This window comes from Notothenia rossii (assembly GCF_949606895.1).
Source record: "Notothenia rossii genome assembly, chromosome: 4".
Lineage (NCBI taxonomy): Eukaryota > Metazoa > Chordata > Actinopteri > Perciformes > Nototheniidae > Notothenia > Notothenia rossii.
Genome location: NC_136902.1, coordinates 37,444,576 through 37,463,792, shown reverse-complemented (window position 1 = coordinate 37,463,792; position 19,217 = coordinate 37,444,576). Strand labels below are relative to the sequence as shown.

The following is a 19,217-nucleotide window of genomic DNA, read 5'->3' as shown; positions in this document are numbered from 1 at the left end:
TCTGTTGGTTTGGAGAGGACTGAGGGTCTTTCCTCAGCGAGGAGGACTAGGCCTGATGGAGGAGCCCATGCTGGGCAAAGCTGATACCAACTGCACAGGCCTAGTCTGTCACGTTATTTGACTAAATGTGTTTACTTATACATTTAATAGGTTTACACTTTCTGTCCATATGTCCTTTTTATTTAAAACATTTGATTAAGTTTTGGTTCACATTTCAGTAAATTGTATTTGTATTTGCACTCCTTTTGTCCATTATTCTTACTGAAAATGTTAGATTACAAATTCACATCTGACTGAAGATTGGCCTCATTTATTTGTGACGTTGCAAACTCTGCGGTACAAGGCACAAGTGATGTGAAGCTCATAAAGCGAGGCAAATAGAAATAATCAGCGGATGGAGTATAGATGTGGAAATAGGTGCATTCGATCAGCTGACTTTTTTACAATAAAAGTAGTTTCTTAGTGTACTGGTCTTAAAATCTCATAGCATCAGCTTTTAATGTTCCTCTTGGATGTTCTTCTTGACCCTCAGAGAAGGAGAACATTTTGTGTCTTTCAGGCATGTCCTTTCCTAACAAAAATTACAGGAAACATAAAACATATTATTGCAGAACAAGTGTGTTATTTATGAAAGCGGTGTGTTTGTGTGTTTAGGGGCTGTAGATATAATTATTTTGTAATTGTAATGTGTTTTTTTTATTTCAAAAGTGAGCTACAAAGACAATCAGATTATGAATGAAAAGTATGAAGTTCATCAACATTGAAATATATGTTATTATCAAAATTATATTTAACTGTTATCAAAACGTAGTGCAACTGTAGAAGCTTGTTCTGTTGTCTCACTGAAAGAATAACTTTTATCACGTTTTTTACAGACAATATTGAGAGATAAATAGTAGCAGTTCTCACTATGTGTTAAATATCTTTGCCTTCAATACATTACATTTGAAAGCTGACAAAATCATAGTGCTTGTTAACATCTAAATGTAACTTTTTGCATGGAATGGAATGTATATCAGTGTATTAAAGTCAATACTTCATTCATTTAAACCAATATCTTTCTTGATTCTTTGTACAGTATGAAAAAAAGAGTCTTTGTACCTGAGCTGAAGTTCACTGCTGTGAGGAGTCCAGTTCTGTCTCTCACTCTCTGGTCCAGCCTGCCTGCATCACCTGGACACCTTAAACAAACAGATATATGTAAAGTACCATGTGTACAAACAATATAACTGATTATCTTCTGTTGAACATGTTGGATTGTGTATTGTCCGAGTCAGGGTCCTTTTTAGTTTACTGTAACTTTGGAAGTTGTGTTACCAATGCTTACTGTTTATTTGATACCCATTTGGTAATGCAATTAATAAAAACAACAAGGTTTGGTTTCGTTCTTCAGATGACTGTGACGTTAACGTGTAAGTTCAATAATGAACTCCAGCTCAACCAACCATATTGTAATATCTAAGTAATCATCTTGAAATATGACATTAATAATTGTAATATACACACATCTTATTGTGAGGTTGATTTCACATACACTACTTCGACATTAGCTTGTCTACATACTTGAGCATAGCCAATTTAAATAAACCTTAGCGATGCATACAGTTCCTACCTACATCATAAAATATCTCTCTAAGTTACAAGGATGACCTTATTTTATCAACCTCAAATAGAAGCCGTTTGTTCAACAGTATTATCCCACTTAATGCGTAACACTTGTCTATTTCGTTTTAACCTTTATACAGTCTATGATTTTAACTTGGAGGCTACGATTAGCATCGTTAGCACCGATGTAGCTACCACTCGCTTACATGCTAACCCAAGCCTTAACATTCATTACGTAGCTGATTAAAATCATTAACACATAAATACAGCACTCGAATTTCACTTACCGCAAAACCGCATTCCTGCACCGTCTGTTTTAACCGCAGAGCGAGTCACAATAGTCCGATATATAAGCATGAAGAACAAACAACCACGGCCGGCTTCAAGTTGTGTTTCCTGGATGAACTGACCAGGCAGAGTCCCTGTAGCTAGCTTCACGGAGCAGCTAGCAGAGAGACAAGAAGCTAGCAGCAGCAGTCACTTGACAGAGCGGTCACTCAATGTGACCACGCCCTAATTTATGCAAAAACTTTAAGACCTAATATAAATAAAAGGGTCGTGTTAGAAAAAAAATTCACTCACAGATCCATAATCATGAAGGTGGAATCTAACTATATCGATAATAAAATGTATGGAGCCAGGGGTAGAAACATGTTTTTTTCTGCTGTAAAGTTGGGCATTTTAACATGGGGGTCAATGAAAATTGCTCCTTTCTGCAGCCGTCGCCTATCGGCCAATATATGAACTGCAGTGTTTGGCAATTCCGTATTGGCGTCCCGGCTATTCCCCAGAGTTTGCCGCTTGGTTGGAACACTAGCCAATAAGCGGAATGTCACATAGTGATTTCATTATGTTAAGGGAGTAAACAAATGTGTCCAATGGAGGTGTTTCAGGCAGGGGGGTTGTGTGGGAGATAAACTCCCTCTGGAGGGAACACAGGGATTTCAGCCTTTGCAGACCATTTACATGCACAGAAACATTGAACACGCTACAGGAGAGGTAAAACCCCAAAAAGCATAATAGGCAGGGCTGCACATAACTGGTGCGCAGGTGTGCATGCGCACCTCCGCCAAAAAAAGAGCACCAGGTCATTTAAAAAAAGGTGCATTTGCGTACCAACATTGAGAGAGGGAGAGAGAGAGAGAGAGAGAGAGAGAGAGAGAGAGAGAGAGAGAGAGAGAGAGAGAGAGAGAGAGGGAGGGAGAGGGAGAAGAGAGAGAAGGGAGAAGAGAGGAGAGAGGAGAGAGAAGAGAGGAGAGAGAAGAGAGAGAGAGAGAGAGAGAAAGATATTTGCGAGTTGCATATGAACTCAGGGCCGGTCCGTAGCACTGGCGTTGATGTTCGCCTAGGGCGCCAGATCTGGGGGGGGCGCTGTGCTGGTAGCTCTGGGAGGGAAAAACATTTTTGACCGTTGGCGCTCTTCCAAATGTTCGGCCTTGTTGTAACAACATTCATAATTAAGTCAATGTAACACCCTTTTCACCCCGGTTACACTTTTCATTTGCCCTGTACGATGGGCGCTGTAAGTGATGAAAGTAGGGGATGTTGGCTTATCTGGCGCCTGCAGCTCACAGCCAAAGTGCGAGCGTGGGAGCGAGAGAGCGAGCGAGGGAGAGGGTGCACTGGTACCGGCGCTGTTGTTATTAGAATCTGGTGCTAGCTGCGCTAACGGATATAAGAAGTAGATGTTTCTACAACCAGGGTGGAGGAGAGCTCTCCGGTCAGACTGAGAGGCTCTCTGAGTGCTTAGATAGTTAATTGTAGTCTAAGTTATCTCAGTGGGTCTCAAACGTTTTGACCACAAATTATGTGAACATATATTTCCAAGGCACTCCTTTATAATTATTAGAATAAATAAAAACAGGTTTGAAATCATTCCAATGTATACTATAGGACAGTAATCCAAAAATATCGTTTAAAGTTGGAGAGATACAAAAATATGCATAAATAAATAAATGTTAACTAGGTAAAATAAGATATGAATGAACAACAAAAATAAAATAAGCTACATGTATTTGTTATTGGCTATTGTAGGTTATTGGTTATGTTCACATACTTATTTGATTATTAATGTAAACCGATCTTTTTCATTTTTGTGTTTTAGAGTTGTACCCCCTGGATCAGGTCTCTAGTAATTGTGTGCTCAAAGTGCACCAGATTGAAGCATTTTACTTTAAAATGTTCAAAAAAAGAATGAATACATTTGAAGCCATTTTGACGTACAGGACTGTCTCAGAAAATTAGAATATTGTGATAAAGTTCTTTATTTTCTGTAATGCAATTAAAAAAACAAAAATGTCATACATTCTGGATTCATTACAAATCAACTGAAATATTGCAAGCCTTTTATTATTTTAATATTGCTGATTTTGGCATACAGCTTAAGAAAACTCAAAAATCCTATCTCAAAAAATTAGAATAGTTCCTCAGACCAAGTAAAAAAAAAAGATTTATAACAGCAAAACACAATCAAACATTTGAAAATGTCCATTAATGCACTCAGTACTTGGTTGGGAATCCTTTTGCACGGATTACTGCATCAATGCGGCGTGGCATGGAGGCAATCAGCCTGTGGCATTGCTGAGGTGTTATGGATGCCCAGGATGCTTCAATAGTGGCCTTTAGCTCATTAGCATTGTTGGGTCTGGTGTCTTTCAGCTTCTTCTTCACAATACCCCACATATTCTCTATGGGGTTCAGGTCAGGGGAATTTGCAGGCCAATCGAGGACAGTAATGCCATGGTCAGTACACCAGTTACTGGTGGTTTTGGCACTGTGGGCAGGTGCCAGATCATGCTGGAAAATGAATTCCTCATCTCCATAGAGCTTTTCAGCAGACGGAAGCATGTAGTGCTCTAAAATCTCTTGGTACACAGCTGCATTTACTCTGGGCTTGATGAAACACAGTGGACCAACACCAGCAGCTGACATGGCTCCCCAAACCATCGCTGACTGTGGGAACTTCACACTGGATTTCAAGCAACTTGGATTTTGCTCCTCTCCTTCCTTTCTCCAGACTCTGGCGCCTTGACTTCCAAATGAAATACAAAACTTGCTTTCGTCTGAAAAGAGGACTTTGGACCACTGTGCAACTGTCCAGTGCTTCTTTTCCTTAGCCCAAGTCAGACGCCTCTTCCGTTGTCTTGAGTTCAGAAGTGGCTTGACCATGGGAATACGGCTATTGTAGCCCATTTCCCGGACACGTCTGTGAACAGTGACTTTTGATACCTGGACTCCAGCTTCAGTCCACTGTCTTTGAAGCTCCCCCAAATTCTGGAAGCGACTCTTCTTCACAATGCTGTTAAGGCTGCGGTCATCTCTCTTGGTTGTGCAGCGTTTCCTGCCACATTTCCCCCTTCCAACAGACTTTTTGTGGATGTGCTTTGAAACTGCACTCTGTGAACAGCTTGCTCTTTGAGAAATTTCTTTTTGTGTCTTACCCTCCTGATGGAGGGTGTCAATGACGGTCCTCTGGACAGCAGTCAGATCAGCAGTCTTCCCCATACTTGTGATTTAGTTTACTGAACCAAGCTGAGTGTTTTTCAAGGCTCAGGAAACCCTTGCAGGTGTTTCGAGTTAATTAGATGATTCAAGTGATTCGTTGAACACCCTACTAGTATACTTTTTCATGATATTCTAATATTTAGAGATAGGATATTTGAGTTTTCTTAAGCTGTATGCCATAATCAGCAATATTAAAATAATAAAAGGCTTGCAATATTTCAGTTGATTTGTAATGAATCCAGAATGTATGACATTTTTGTTTTTTTAATTGCATTACAGAAAATAAAGAACTTTATCACAATATTTTAATTTTCTGAGACAGTCCTGTATATTACCTATGTCAATAAGTTTCTGTTTTTGTAGTGTATTTGCCTTTTGTAGAGATTTTTCATTTATTCTTTACTCGTGCTGACATATAGAAACAAATTTGCGGGGCGCACTTCGCACGCAGTAAAAAATTCCATGCGCTCCGCGCTAACATTATGCTGGGCCCACTTGCCTTAGCACCGCTGCTATGACTCCATCCTAGGGGAAACACTGAACATCTGAAACCAACTTTGATTATTTTAAGTCACTGGATATGAAATGCATCTATCAAAAATTGTTTTTGATTTACCCATAGACAGCTGCCATGATGAGGACCCCAAAGTAGACATATACAAATGCATAGTCCATCTCTTTCCACAAAATAAAATTAATATCCTTGTTAAAATGTTCTTTCTATAAAAATGTAAAAACGGTTGACCTAAACACCGCACAAGGGTTCATATCTATCAATGTATTCATAATCTTGACTATTACCATTCAGTCTGTTTCGTTCTCTAGTGTACCCAAGCACAGCACACAGACTCAGTGGCAGATGATGTTTAACAGATTTATTGTAATGCACTTCATGGAGAGGAGAATGGAGATGGCATGTAGTGTGGTTAACGGAGGTCAGGAGGGAGAGTGAACAAGCAGACTGGCTGGGACCATGAAGCTGAGGAGACAAACAGACGTTAAATCAAGATGCAAACTTATTAAAACAAGTTGCAGAAATGCACATTTTGAGTAAATCAGCAAAATAAATTGTGAATAAATCCTTATTCCTATCCACTACAGTTATGCTTTTAATTTAATAATAATAATAATTTAGTAGGAGTTTGTCTTTACATGTTATCCAATGTAGAAAACTTGCTGCAAATATGTCTGTTTCATGTGTAAATGTGAGAAAGGTAGCATCATGTCTGAAAGGATTGATTATATTTTTCATCTCTTCAGCGCAGCAGGAGCTTTAGAATCACAAAAAAAGGTTAATACAAGCATTCCCTTCGGCTCTCCCAATGAACTGAACAGGAGGGCAAGCAGATGTTCAACCTTACCCATTCCCACCGCACAGACTGACTTCTATTTTTCTCATGATCTTTGGAAGCGTTTCAATATTACAAGATAGTTGTTAAATTAAAAATACTTATTGTTAAAATGTGTGGTCCCCTTTTTGTCCTACAAAATCCCTTTGGAAAAGGCTAGTACTTTAAGACAAGAGTGACTACACCTTCAAATTCCAGCTACACCAAATCTCAAACTCTGCTCAGAAGTGTGCACCTAAAGCCTCCCAACAGATGAGTAAATGTTTAATCATATTAATCCTCTTTTCAAACCAAATGTTTGCCTTTTTTGCATTACTGTGACTAATCTATTTAAATGTAGATTAAGAAACAAAGCAATGAGGCCACCTTGCTTCTATGGTTTTACTTAAAAATAAGGCCGTTGATAACTAAAAAAATAGAACCTCCGTTATTAAAGGGACTAGTATTGTGGGAAAAGGTAGCTGCAGAAAGGCTGGCAAAAGGATACAACTGGAAAAAAAGCATTTGACCAAAAGAAGTCCATTTGCCTATCCTTCTGGACAAAAAATATCTATTAATTTTTTGTAAAAGTCCTCCTTATCTTCTTGTAGTTTCAAAAGTTGAATCATAAATCTAATTATAAAAGTAGGGTAGACATGTGGATATTATCCGGCTGAACAAAACGTGCATTTATCTAACAGGTACATTTCCCACAGATCTTATTTCGAGCTATTTTCTAAAATCCTATGGAGAAATCTCATTGCTTTTTTGTCGAGGGAAGCCATGCACAGCTTACTTCTGGGTTTTAGGACGCGTCACTGCACCTCTCTCGTCTCCTCTTCACACACTACACTTTTCGCGGCACACGTACTTACAGCCAATCAGCTCCGAATTATGTGAGATGACGTATGGTGGAGATGGCAGCTCAGTGCCCCTATGGTCATTATTTTTTTGCCACACACATTAAATAGGACAATACTCTGAGCATGCGCAGTGTAGTTTTTACAGTCACCGTTCACTTAGACAGTGAGAGGAAGGGGCATGATCGGGTTTTGTCCCACATGGCTCTAAACAGCTCAATAGGCACACACTGTAGACACTAATTAGAAGAACACAGACTAAAACAGCAATGTACAGACAAATCAGATGATTAAACATGATCTTAAAATATATTTTATATATCATTTTATAATCATTATTTTTAATACTTTCTGCTGACACTAGGTGGGGCTGTGCCCCACCTGCCCCTAATGACCAGTCGCCACTGCAAGTGTGTTGAATGTATTTTGCCTCTGGGACAGAGCCCATTATCTCTGTATGGTGTGATGAGAGATGTGCTAAGTGGGTTCGCAGGGTCTCAAAGCAGGTGGTAGTCACTTCCCATTACACCATGGAGGTGGCCAGGTTACACAACACCATGGAATTGTGTGACAGACCGGAGCCTTTGCCAGGTTGGCTAACTCTTCCTGTCTGGGACATTGTATGTGTTCATTCCTCTGATCACACAGGACCTGGCAAATGCAGTAAACATAATACAGGGTTCATTTGGACATGGCAAACCTACGGTTAGGGACCTGGGAAACTTGGTGCGCAGTAAGCCCCATAAAGGGCTGGAAGACTCTCCCCTGTGCTCAATACTTGGCTGGGGCTCCTTTTGCACGGATAAATGCATAACGTTGGTATGGTATGGAGGCAATAGATTCCATGATATTTTAATTATTTGTGAGGATTTTTTTATTTTGTATTTATTTAACAGGGACAGTGCACATTAATAAACATTCCTGTTAATGTGCCAGAGTTAGCCAAGAGCCTTTTTTCCATTTGCAGTCCCCGGACAGATGTATGGGGGTGCAGTCACCCTATATACACATTTCTTTTAAAATAACAAGTAAATACAATCAGAAAAAACATGCAACATACAATACATTAAATGCGAATAAAAAATACACATACATAGCAAGAAGACAGCAACAGGTTAAAACACAGGCAGAGGGTTGTACAGTGCAGTAGATTATTGGCAGAGCTGATTCCTCACTAACCAATGTTTTTAATTGTGATTTAAATAAACTGAATGTATTCTGGTCTCTGATTGTTGCTGGGATTCAGTTTGATTGCTGAGCAGCTTTAAAAAAACATGTAGATTGACTGAAATAACCTTTCCTGAGTGGAATAATGCAATCTCCTCTCGCTGCACCTTTTGTTGGGCTATTTTGTTGGCAGTGATGAGACTGAACAGATTTCTTGTCCAGTGTTTTAAGTGTTTGTTTGTACAATGACTCCATTGGTTTTAAAGTAGTTGTACTGGCATGTGACCAGGTTGTTAAACAGATGGTGATATGAGAGATAACCATAGAGTGCATGTACAGAGCTGCCTCTGTTGACATCTCTGGTAAACCTGAATTTGACCCATTACAGACTTTTTTAACCTGAGCCTCTGTCACGAACGAGCTGAGAACCAAAATGCAACACACGGGAGACCAGGGAAAGTCGGTAACCAGCTTTATTATAAATAGTTTCAACTGGACAGTTCTCGTATAAGACAAACCGGCGGACAGTAGGCAAAGGGCTGGTCGGGGACAGTCGAGGGTCCCAGGAGTAGGCAAGACGGGGAGACGCAGGTACAGGCAGGCAGGGGCGTAGCTGGGGGGGGGGAGGTTAGGATGATTCCAAGGGCCCAGCACTGGGGGGGGGGGGGGGGGGGGGGGCCCAGAGAACACTATTATTATCTTTTTATTAATATGGTTTTATTATTATCCTAAAGTAAGTTAATGTAAATGACTCAAAAGTATAATTGCCTGTATTTAAAAAAAACGTCCCAAAAGAAACAAACAGGTGCTTGTTACTCTGTTTGACAGAATGAGCACCCCTCCCTTCATTCATTGCATGGTATGGGCGCCTGAGCAATGGAGCAAGCGGAGCAGGTGCATCCCCACAATTGACCTTGGGGGAGCAAACGTGTGCTTTTGCACCCCCACTTTTTGATCATATGAAAAATATGACATTTCCCCCCCAATATATCACTGTAAACATAAGTGTGTAATTTCAATCGAATTAATAATACGCAATGAAAGAACTTGTGCTGATTATAGACACTTAATAGCGAGTTTTTAAGTTTCCGAAGATTGTGACCCCCCCCCCCGCATTTCGCTCACAATGGTTTGATCAACTGCCTCCCACCCACAGCAGTCCTGATGCAGGTAGGCTGAGTGTAAATCACCGCGAACAGTCTGTCATTGGTGGCAGACCTTTTCAGTAAGTTGTTCAAACAAAGAATATGTTAGACATGTCTTTACTTCTACCACTCAATACAATAAAACACATTTATAATCATCACCTTCTCTTCATTTTCGCTGCATTGAATTACAGGTCACTCTTTATGTTAGCTAGCGGTTAGCTGACGTTTGCTAGCTAGCTAGTAACATCAACCAGTGTGTGTGTTTGACTAGCTAGCTACCTGGTAGATCGAAGCCCATTAGAGTTTGAGTTTATTAGGATCCCCATTAGCTGTTGCATGACAACAACTAGTCTTCCTGGGGTCCACACAAAACATAAAACATTGCATTCGACAAGACTTTTACAGAACAGTAAATACAAAATAAAAAACTTTTCCGAAGTCCATTTTCCTTCAAGCATTGACTTTCATATTTTCCATCATATACCACTTATTTTCTGATTTCATTTCATTGGAAAGAAAATAATGATAATAAAATAAGAATAAAGTACTTATCTATCTGCATTTACAGATGCCAGCCTTCAATTCTCTTAAGGTACAACTACCTGAAATGAAAATAAAAGAAGAATGAATTATAGAATGATAGAAGATAATATGATAGAAGCCCATCTCCTACTGTAACTAACCTGCACACTGTGTGTGTGTGTGTGTGTGTGTGTGTGTGTGTGTGTGTGTGTGTGTGTGTGTGTGTGTGTGTGTGTGTGTGTGTGTGTGTGTGTGTGTGTGTGTGTGTGTGTGTGTGTGTGTGTGTGTGTGTGTGTGTAGCCAGCCAGCCAACCAGGTAGAACATGGCATAAAAAATAAAAAATCATGTATTCAACCCAGTTCAGTGTATTCATACGTGTATTGCTCTCCTGTGTAGAATGATGTGGTGGTGACAGTGCAGACTCAGGGAGGAGGCAGAGAAGGAGAGAAAGAGACACAAGAGTTACAGGTAATGGAACTATCAGTCAGCTTAAAGTGTAGGATAACATAACAAATTAAGACACAAATACTTGGATAATATATTCCCCCCTCTCTCCCTTTCTTTACAGAGTAGCATAAAGATTGTGTATTCAAACCAGTTCAGTGTACTCATAAGTGTATTGCTCTCCTTAATGTAGAATGATGTGGTGACTGTGCAGACTCAGGGAGGAGGCAGAGGAAGTGAGAAAGAGACCTAGGATAACATCCCTAGTCAAAAAATGCTATAGGAATCTCTATACGTTTTTGGAACCCTATAGGAATCCTTTAGGATCCCATAGGATTTTGAGACAGTTCTGTGCTCTATATTGCAGGAAATTGCACGTACAGGTGTTCATTAAATTAAAACAATTCTGCCATGGAGGTGGTCGTGCCTGACCCACTCCAAACCACCCCTTGCCTGCCAGTTACTAATCTTGCACCCCCACTTTCAACTATAACTAGGCGGCACAGCAGTGCACCAGCAGCTTGCAGCTTGAACAGACTGACAGGAAAATGTCCTCTACAGCTCATGAATCAGGAGCTCAGAAACGAAAGAAAAAACGTCAGCAAGAGGAAAATAATAAAAGAGGTCGACAGATAGTCACCAAGTATTTTCACAAGAAAGGTATTTATTCACAGAACTTGTTTTGAAGCCCATAACAGCTTAGCCAACATTTTGTGGCTGACGTTAGCTACCTGTTGCTATCAAAAATTAGATGAGTGTCGATGAGCCCAGTGAATTTGTATCCAGCAGCTATGCCCTTTTGCTATGGCTAGCTAACCTAACCTGTATAATGTTACATGCTAATCACATCTGCTCTAATGCACAGATGCGGCTTCAGGATCAGTACCCCTTCCCTCAGGCCGGTTCCCAGTTGAAGGAGAGGGAGGTAAAGCAGCAGGGCTTGGGGTTAACAAACAGATTTTAAATATGCTTACCATGCATTGAATACAACTTTAGGTAATATTCACATTTAGTTACTCTAGTTCTTCCAGTAATTGCAATACCATTGACCACTGGCACATTAAATTGAGGTTGTTACAGTAGCTATAGCTAGATTTGAGCAATTGAAAAATATCTATACAAATGATTATTATTATTATTATTATTATTATTATTATTATTATTATTATTATTATTATAACAATTAAGAGATAGCTCGAGCTGTACTGTGTTATTACTATTATAGGGCATTTTATAAATTATGTACACTATGGATACTCTAGAGCCAGGGCCTTCGAGCAAGGCAGCCAACGAGGAGAGCAGAGGTGAAGAGGCAGAGGTACCAGTACAAGAAGAGGTCGAGGACCATGAAAGCAGCACAGATGAGGAGGAAGCAGCTATGGACAGTCAATGTCAGGGACAAAGTGAGGCTCCGACACAGGATGCCACAGATACTGAGCCACCTGTAGTGGTGTCTGAGGTAGAAGATCTGCTATCACTTGACCCAGGGTTGTTCCCAGCTAGGATGAGTGACAAGGACAGGGCAACTATTGTAAAGAAATTAGCAATGCGAGAAACAGATCAAGAAATTCCACATGATTCAAAGGGAAAGAGATTTCCAGATTACTTGAAATACACCAAAGCAGATAAGGGTAGGGGAAAAGTGAAAAGGGACTGGTTGATTCACAGTGAAAGTGCAAATGCACTGTTCTGCATACCATGTGTTCTTTTCTCCAAGGAGCAAAAAATACCCTCTCTTAGTGCTTTGAGTAGTGACCAGGGATACAAGATGTGTGACGTCGAGTGGCGTCGCATGTATGATAAATTCCCAAGCCATGAAACAAGTAGGAATCACAGGGACTGTTATTTGCGATGGAAACACCTACAGTGTTCGGTTATGACTGCATGTGGCGTTGATCATCAGTTGCAGAGAGAGCTACAGTCTGAAATTGAGAAAAACAAAGCTATCTTGCAGAGACTCCTTGATGTCACTCTGCACTTGGCAATGAGGAATTTAGCTTTCCGAGGTAAAACGCATGCTTTGGGCGATGTCCACAATGGAAATTTTGTAGGTACGCTAGAACTTTTGTCACGATATGATCCACTCTTGAAAGACCACTTAGACAAAATCAGGACATCCAAAAAAGGAAGCCAGCTAACTCATTATCTGAGCCCAGACATCCAGAACGAGTTTATTGAATTGTGTGGGGGAAAGGTTTTAAAAACCATTCTGACGGAAAGGGAGGATGCCATATACTATGGAATCATTTGTGATGCAACGCCTGACATTTCCCACACCGAGCAAAATGTTGTGCTCATAAGATATGTACATTATAATGAAGACACAGGCGAATGGGAGATCACTGAAAGATTTATTGAATTCAAAGATTTCAACGGAAAAACAGGATGTGAAATAGCAGGCATGATGGAGAGTGTGCTTCTGGATCTAGGGATAGACATTAGTGATTGCAGGGGGCAAGGGTATGATAATGGGGCGAATATGTCAGGGAAAATCAAGGGAGTCCAAGCACAAATACTGAAAAAGAATAATCTTGCTACTTTCTCACCTTCTGCCTCCCACACGTTGAATCTGGTAGGCGTGCATGCTGCAGAATCGAGCCCTGAAGTATCCAACTTTTTTGGTTACATTAACCGCCTCTACACATTTGTAAGTGCCAGTCCATCTCGTTGGTCTATATACAAAAAGAAAACAGGTTGCTCTGTACATAGGCTATCTGACACTCGCTGGAGTGCGAGAATTGATGCTGTGAAACCTGTAGCAAAGCACCTACCTGGTGTCATTGAAGCCCTTGCTACCATACTGAGCTCATGCAGTCTCACAGGTGAGGCCAGATCTGAAGCTGTTGGTCTGAGGAACTACCTCATGTCATTTGATGCCATTGTCCTTCTCACCATTTGGGTGAAAGTATTGCAATCTATTGATGACAGAAATGTGATACTCCAGTCAGGGAAAATCTCAATAGAGGTGGAGGCAGGTAATGTTGCTGCACTAAGAGATGAGATGCAGACTCTCAGAAATGGATGGGATGCTATTCTGTCTGAGGCATCAATGGTAGCTAAGGAAATGGAGGTTCCACCTCATTTCAAAAAAGAACTTTGCCGTGAGAGGAGGAGGAAGAGGTTTCATGATGAAACTGCTGAAGGAACAGGTCAGGAGGATAGGCCAGAAACAACATTCCGTAACACTGTGTTTCTCACTGCCATGGACCAGATCATAAGTGACTTGGACACTCGGTTCCAAACAACAGCAAATATTGTTGAAGAATTTGCTGCCATACTTAAAATTGGGAAGTTGAGTGACAGTGTCATGGCTTCTGTGTGTCAGCCACTGAGGGAGAAATACTCACAGGATCTCACAGATCAGTTTGAGAGTGAGATAAGGCATCTCAATAAAATATTTTCTGCCACTTTCCCCCCTGATTGTAGCTCTCTTGATCTACTGAATGCAATATACAAGATGGAACTCCAGAGCATTTTTGGAGACGTTTGCATTGCCCTCAGAATTTTCTTGACGCTCCCAGTTACCGTAGCTGGTGGTGAAAGATCATTTAGTAAGTTGAAACTTATCAAGAGCTATTTAAGATCTACCATGTCGCAAGAGAGGTTGAACAGCCTTGCAATGTTATCGATTGAAAGCAAACTGGCTCTGTCACTTGATTTCAAAGAGCTCGTAAAAGATTTTGCCACCAAGAAGGTCCGGCGATTGGCGTTCGGGATTTAGGAATAAAAATCCAGTCTATGACAGGATTGTGGGATGTTTCCCTATAGTAAGCTGACAGGCTACAGCCCACATTGTGAACAATTACTATCTGATGCATAGTCCTCTCGCACTACATTTTTCATTGTTTGCTGTAAGTGTGTTCATGTCCTGAGAGTTTATTGTTTTATAATTATGTTCAAATCTTCAGTTAATTTATACTTTTGTCCTTGTGTTGTTCAAATCTTAATTTAATAAGTCAAAAAATGTTGAGATTTTTTGTTTGTTCATTCCTGTATTGGGTGTAATTTTCAATTAAATAGACAGAAGATAAAGTTGATAGTCAGTGCATGTTGATTTCTTGCAGTCCATTACAGTTCATTAACTTCAACAGGGTTTTCGAGGTTGGGTTTCATCGTGTCGTTTTGGGGGTGGACGCAAGGTTCTGACCCCACCAGTATCCAAGAATCCTGAATTGTCCCCACCAATAACTCAACACTTGTCACTCGCGCCTCCTCGAATTACTTGCGCGTGTAACAGGTAGGGCTTTAGCACTCTGCTGAGAAAGGCAGCAACCCGGCCGCTACAGCAAAAAAGCTAGTGCTCTGCCCGCGACAGTTCAAAATCTGCTTCGTAAAAGGTATATCCAAGCAGGGAACGATTGTATACTACAGAGCACATCAAAATGTAAGTGTCTGTCAACCTAATAGTGTGCTTGAGTAGACTATTTGTGTTGGAGATGGGATTACAGAGAGACAGGACAAGTAACAGCTTTTGTATGTTGAGTATCAGAAAACATTGTCACAAGAATAGGGGAAAATATGCCTAGCTAGTGCAACTCAAGGTTGTTTGGTAGACTATTGCATTGGTCCATTCATTGAAGATGAACGCAATGCGACATCCTGAACTGGTGCTGAACTGCTGATCCGAATGTATAGGTAAAAACCATATTATGCGTTTTCATCAATAAATAAATGGCCACATTTTTTTTAGCGTGCGCGCTAATGCGCACTCGCATGGATTGGGGGCCCACAAATAGATTCTTTCATGGGGCCCAGAATTTCCAGCTACGCCCCTGCAGGCAGGGTCAGGGAGCAGGCGAGGCAGAATAGTCCAGGTACAGGCAGGGTCAGGGAGCAGGCGAGGCAGAATAGTCCAGGTACAGGCAGGGTCAGGAAACAGGCGAGGCAGAATAATCCAGAGACAGGCAGGGTTGGGAAACAGGCGAAGCAGGCTGGTCAGGGATAGGCAAGGTCGAAACCGGGAGATCAATCTGGGAGGTAATGCGGGAAAGACTGACATGCTGCGAAGTACGATCTGGCGAGAGTGAAGGGGGCTATATACTAGTGGAGCTGATGGGTGTAACAGAGTGTGAGAGAGAAACAGGGTGTGCCTACCAGGCGACTAAGGTGACTGAGAAATGCTAATGCAGAAAATAGGTGAATGAGGGGGCAGACTTTGACAGCCTCTAACAAACTGGTATTGTGACACCCCCCATAGCCTCTCCTCTGATACAAAACCTGCACCTGTAATCTGATTTCAATGATTAGGCATAGGTCTAGCAAATATCATGCATCTCTTTATGGTGACTTGTACTTTTCTTCTCTCTTCCGATTCACTTCTGAAATATTGTCGGCCTCCTGCAGACTCCTTCTCCCCCTCAGCACGGCCACCTGCTGCAGCATCAGGAACAAAGGCCTCACCAACACACCCTGCAGACTGGCCATCTATAACTGTTAAGGAAAGACCAGATTTCAGAGGACCATATCAAATCAAAAACAGTTTGACATCTCCCAAACAAAAAGAGAGGAGAATCATGACTATTTTTAACAGAGTATTATCAGCTGCGAAAAAATCTAAAGAAGCTTTCTAGTGTTTTCAAAAAAGGAAGGTTTATCTGCTTCTGCTGCTAGATGTTTCGTCAGAGATATTTAGAATACAAACTTGACCTTTCGTTTGATAGGCTGGACAAGTGTAATGTACACTGCCTTCTATTCTGTATATTTATATTGTGTATTTATTTATAAATATATATATATTCACAGTTTTGCGTATTTTGTTATCTTCTACTGCTGACATGTATATCTTTATTGTTAAGTATTTTTATTTTATTTTAATGTATTTTATTTACCTCTAATTCATGAGCAATGTATTATCTATGCTGCTGTGATAAACATTTCCCAAATCGGGATCAATAAAGTATCATTTATCTTATCTTGGTGCAATTTGAATGTAGACAGCTCCCTCTGTTGGAATTAAAGTGAATAGCAGTACAAATCAGAGGTTTTAGTAATATATAGGGTATTTGTAATTGTTCTGTATATTAGGCTATTTTGTATGTAGTTTGTTATATGTATAATATATTATAATGTGTTGTGTCTGCTCTATAATGTGGAATACATAATTTATTTTGTATATATAACCAGGGTTGGGAGGGTAATTTGGAAAATGTAATTCTTTACAATAACTAGTTACCTATATAAAAAAATGACATCAGTAACCTAATCTGAGTATCAAAATATAAAAGTAATGCAATCTGATTACTACTTTGCATCAAATGCAATGCAATTAAATACAAGATTAAATAAATATGAATGAGTAATTTTTTTACTGAAATGTAGCTACTGTATTATGAAGTAAATTGTGTACTTTTACTCCACTACATGTATTTAATACCTTGAGTTACTTTGCAGATTTGGATGAATGATGTGAAATATAATCAACTCTTAAATCAGACTTTAGTTCCACCTGGAGTAAATTCGCAAGCTACCCTGCACTATACAAAGTCATTAAAACTAGCTGTAACAAAAACATTTTTAATTCCAATCGATTTTCACTTAACTCATGGTTGTAGTTAGCTAAATATGATGTTGGATCATTTAAGTCTTTTATGTCTGAATTTATAAAGTAACTAGTAAATAAATCTGTTCAATAAATTTAGTGGAGTAAAAAGTAAATGTAATTTAGTTAGTCACTGGATGCTTCAGATTATTGCTCACAACCAAGGGCACCAGAAGCGGGTGGGCCAGGGGGCCATTGGCCCCCCCACTTTTCAGCCCTGCCCCACACTGTACAAATCCCGTTTCAATAATTCCCCTCTACTCTAAAGTCGCATCTAAAACGGGATCTGATCTAGCTGTGTGTATTTTGTTATTTTTGATTGTTATATTCAATCTCACTAACTACAGGCATTTTTGAAGCTTGTAAAGGGAAGATGACAGCTCGCCTCTCACTCGCCACTCTGCTCTTCCACAGCGCCTCTCCCCCTCCCTCTCGCTGAAATTATGAATGTAAGGCATATAGTAATCATAGATAACACGGCAGGTTCTGTTACAGTTTGTTTTTATCTGATTTCAAATAAACAAAGTCTTGGCTTTCAGAATATTAAACTTGTTTCTGCAAATTCAGATGATAAATACAACTTTGAAGCTTGTGACGGCATAATTACAAGCGGAGAACGGAGTAACTTAACGTCACAGCAGGCATAACAACAGCCGGTGTTTCTCGTGAGTGTTTTCCCCGGGAAACAAACACAATACACACACACACTCGCAGGCTATATGCACACACACACTCGCGGGCAGTAATCCAAACGAAAATATCTTTCCTCCGTACTATTTTGATAAATTGCTCCGCTAATAATCCATCAGATCGATCCAGAGAAGAGGAAACTTTGAAGGCCTTTTTCTCAAAATGATGACTCTGTGACAGTCATTATATAATGTGACATATTTTTGCTTAATGTTTGGAGTGCAAAAACAATCCTGATATCATTAGAAAGCTAGGAATCTCCTCTTTCCAACAGTGTATACAACTCAAAATGTGTCTTCAGGTCAATGCGACTGATTTCGATAGAGCAGGTCACTTTGCATTAGGTAAAATAAAGCAGGCAGACATAACAGGAAGAATATGTACATTTTAACCCAATCAAATAGGACATTGTCACACCATTCAGATGTATCCATGTAAATTACAACCAATAAAAAAGTTACTTTGTAAACTTTATTTGTTACGTTGTTCTGTGTGTGTCAGCCGTTAACCTAGATAGAAAGAATATATACACTTGCAAACATGTCAGAAGAAAACTAAATACAGTCAATCTAAACTTAAATTTAACAACTGGAAGGTCACATCCCTGACATCCACATCTCCAGAGCCTGGACCTTCATCAATCATACAACAGCGAAGCCAGATGAACCCAAAAGCAGCAGCTCTGCGGCCGCAGAGACTGTCAAAACCGCCGCCGCCACCCCCACCGCCGTCGTTGAACCAAAACAGGCTGGTTCCGACTGCATGGAGGTTTGTTGTTGGGAAATTGAGGCGGGTAAAGCCGTACAGCTAACTGTCGAAAAAAAGGAGACCGCTAGATTATTTGGGCAAAGAGAAAGGTACTTCAACGCAGAATGGTACAAAAACAGAGAGTGGTTAATTCTTTGCAAAACCACTAAACGATACTGATAAATTGCGATGATAACAACCTCATGATAACCTCATATTTTTTTAACTTATATATTATACCTGTGTTTAGTCTAAAGGTAAATGTGTGCATTTTATTATAAAGTTGTGAATATTTACAGACTGTTGCAAAAACTAAGAAGCTTATAAACATCAGGTTTAAAACTAAAAGAGCTTTACTAAAAAGTAACAAAATTAAAGATGTTTGGAGTTTTATTTGAGTTATTAATTTACATTTTTTTTCAAAGAGATGCTGATTTGAAACCGTTGTTACATACAGTTACGGCATTTCCTGTTTCGGCCGGAGAGAGGGGAATTTGTCCCAAAGCTTGCCGCTGTATTTACTCCCTCCATCTGACAGGAGGGAGCTGAAGTTACCTACTGTAACTCCAGTTTCTATGAGTATTGGCGTAGCCCTCTAAGGCTATCGCTATTGGGTAATCCCCTGCGCACCCGCGCAGCACTGAAACACTTGTAGTCCATGCC

At 40.1% G+C, this 19,217-nt stretch overlaps 1 long non-coding RNA gene across 1 annotated transcript; it reads right to left on the bottom strand.

Annotated features, from left to right (window-relative positions):
* Nucleotides 1-2,095, bottom strand: LOC307038033. The gene is made up of 3 exons (XR_013807855.1): nt 1,893-2,095; nt 1,102-1,181; nt 1-571 (listed from the first exon to the last, which is right to left on the bottom strand). It is a non-coding gene; the product is annotated as an uncharacterized lncRNA (long non-coding RNA).
* Between the last annotated feature and the right edge of the window lie 17,122 nt (nt 2,096-19,217).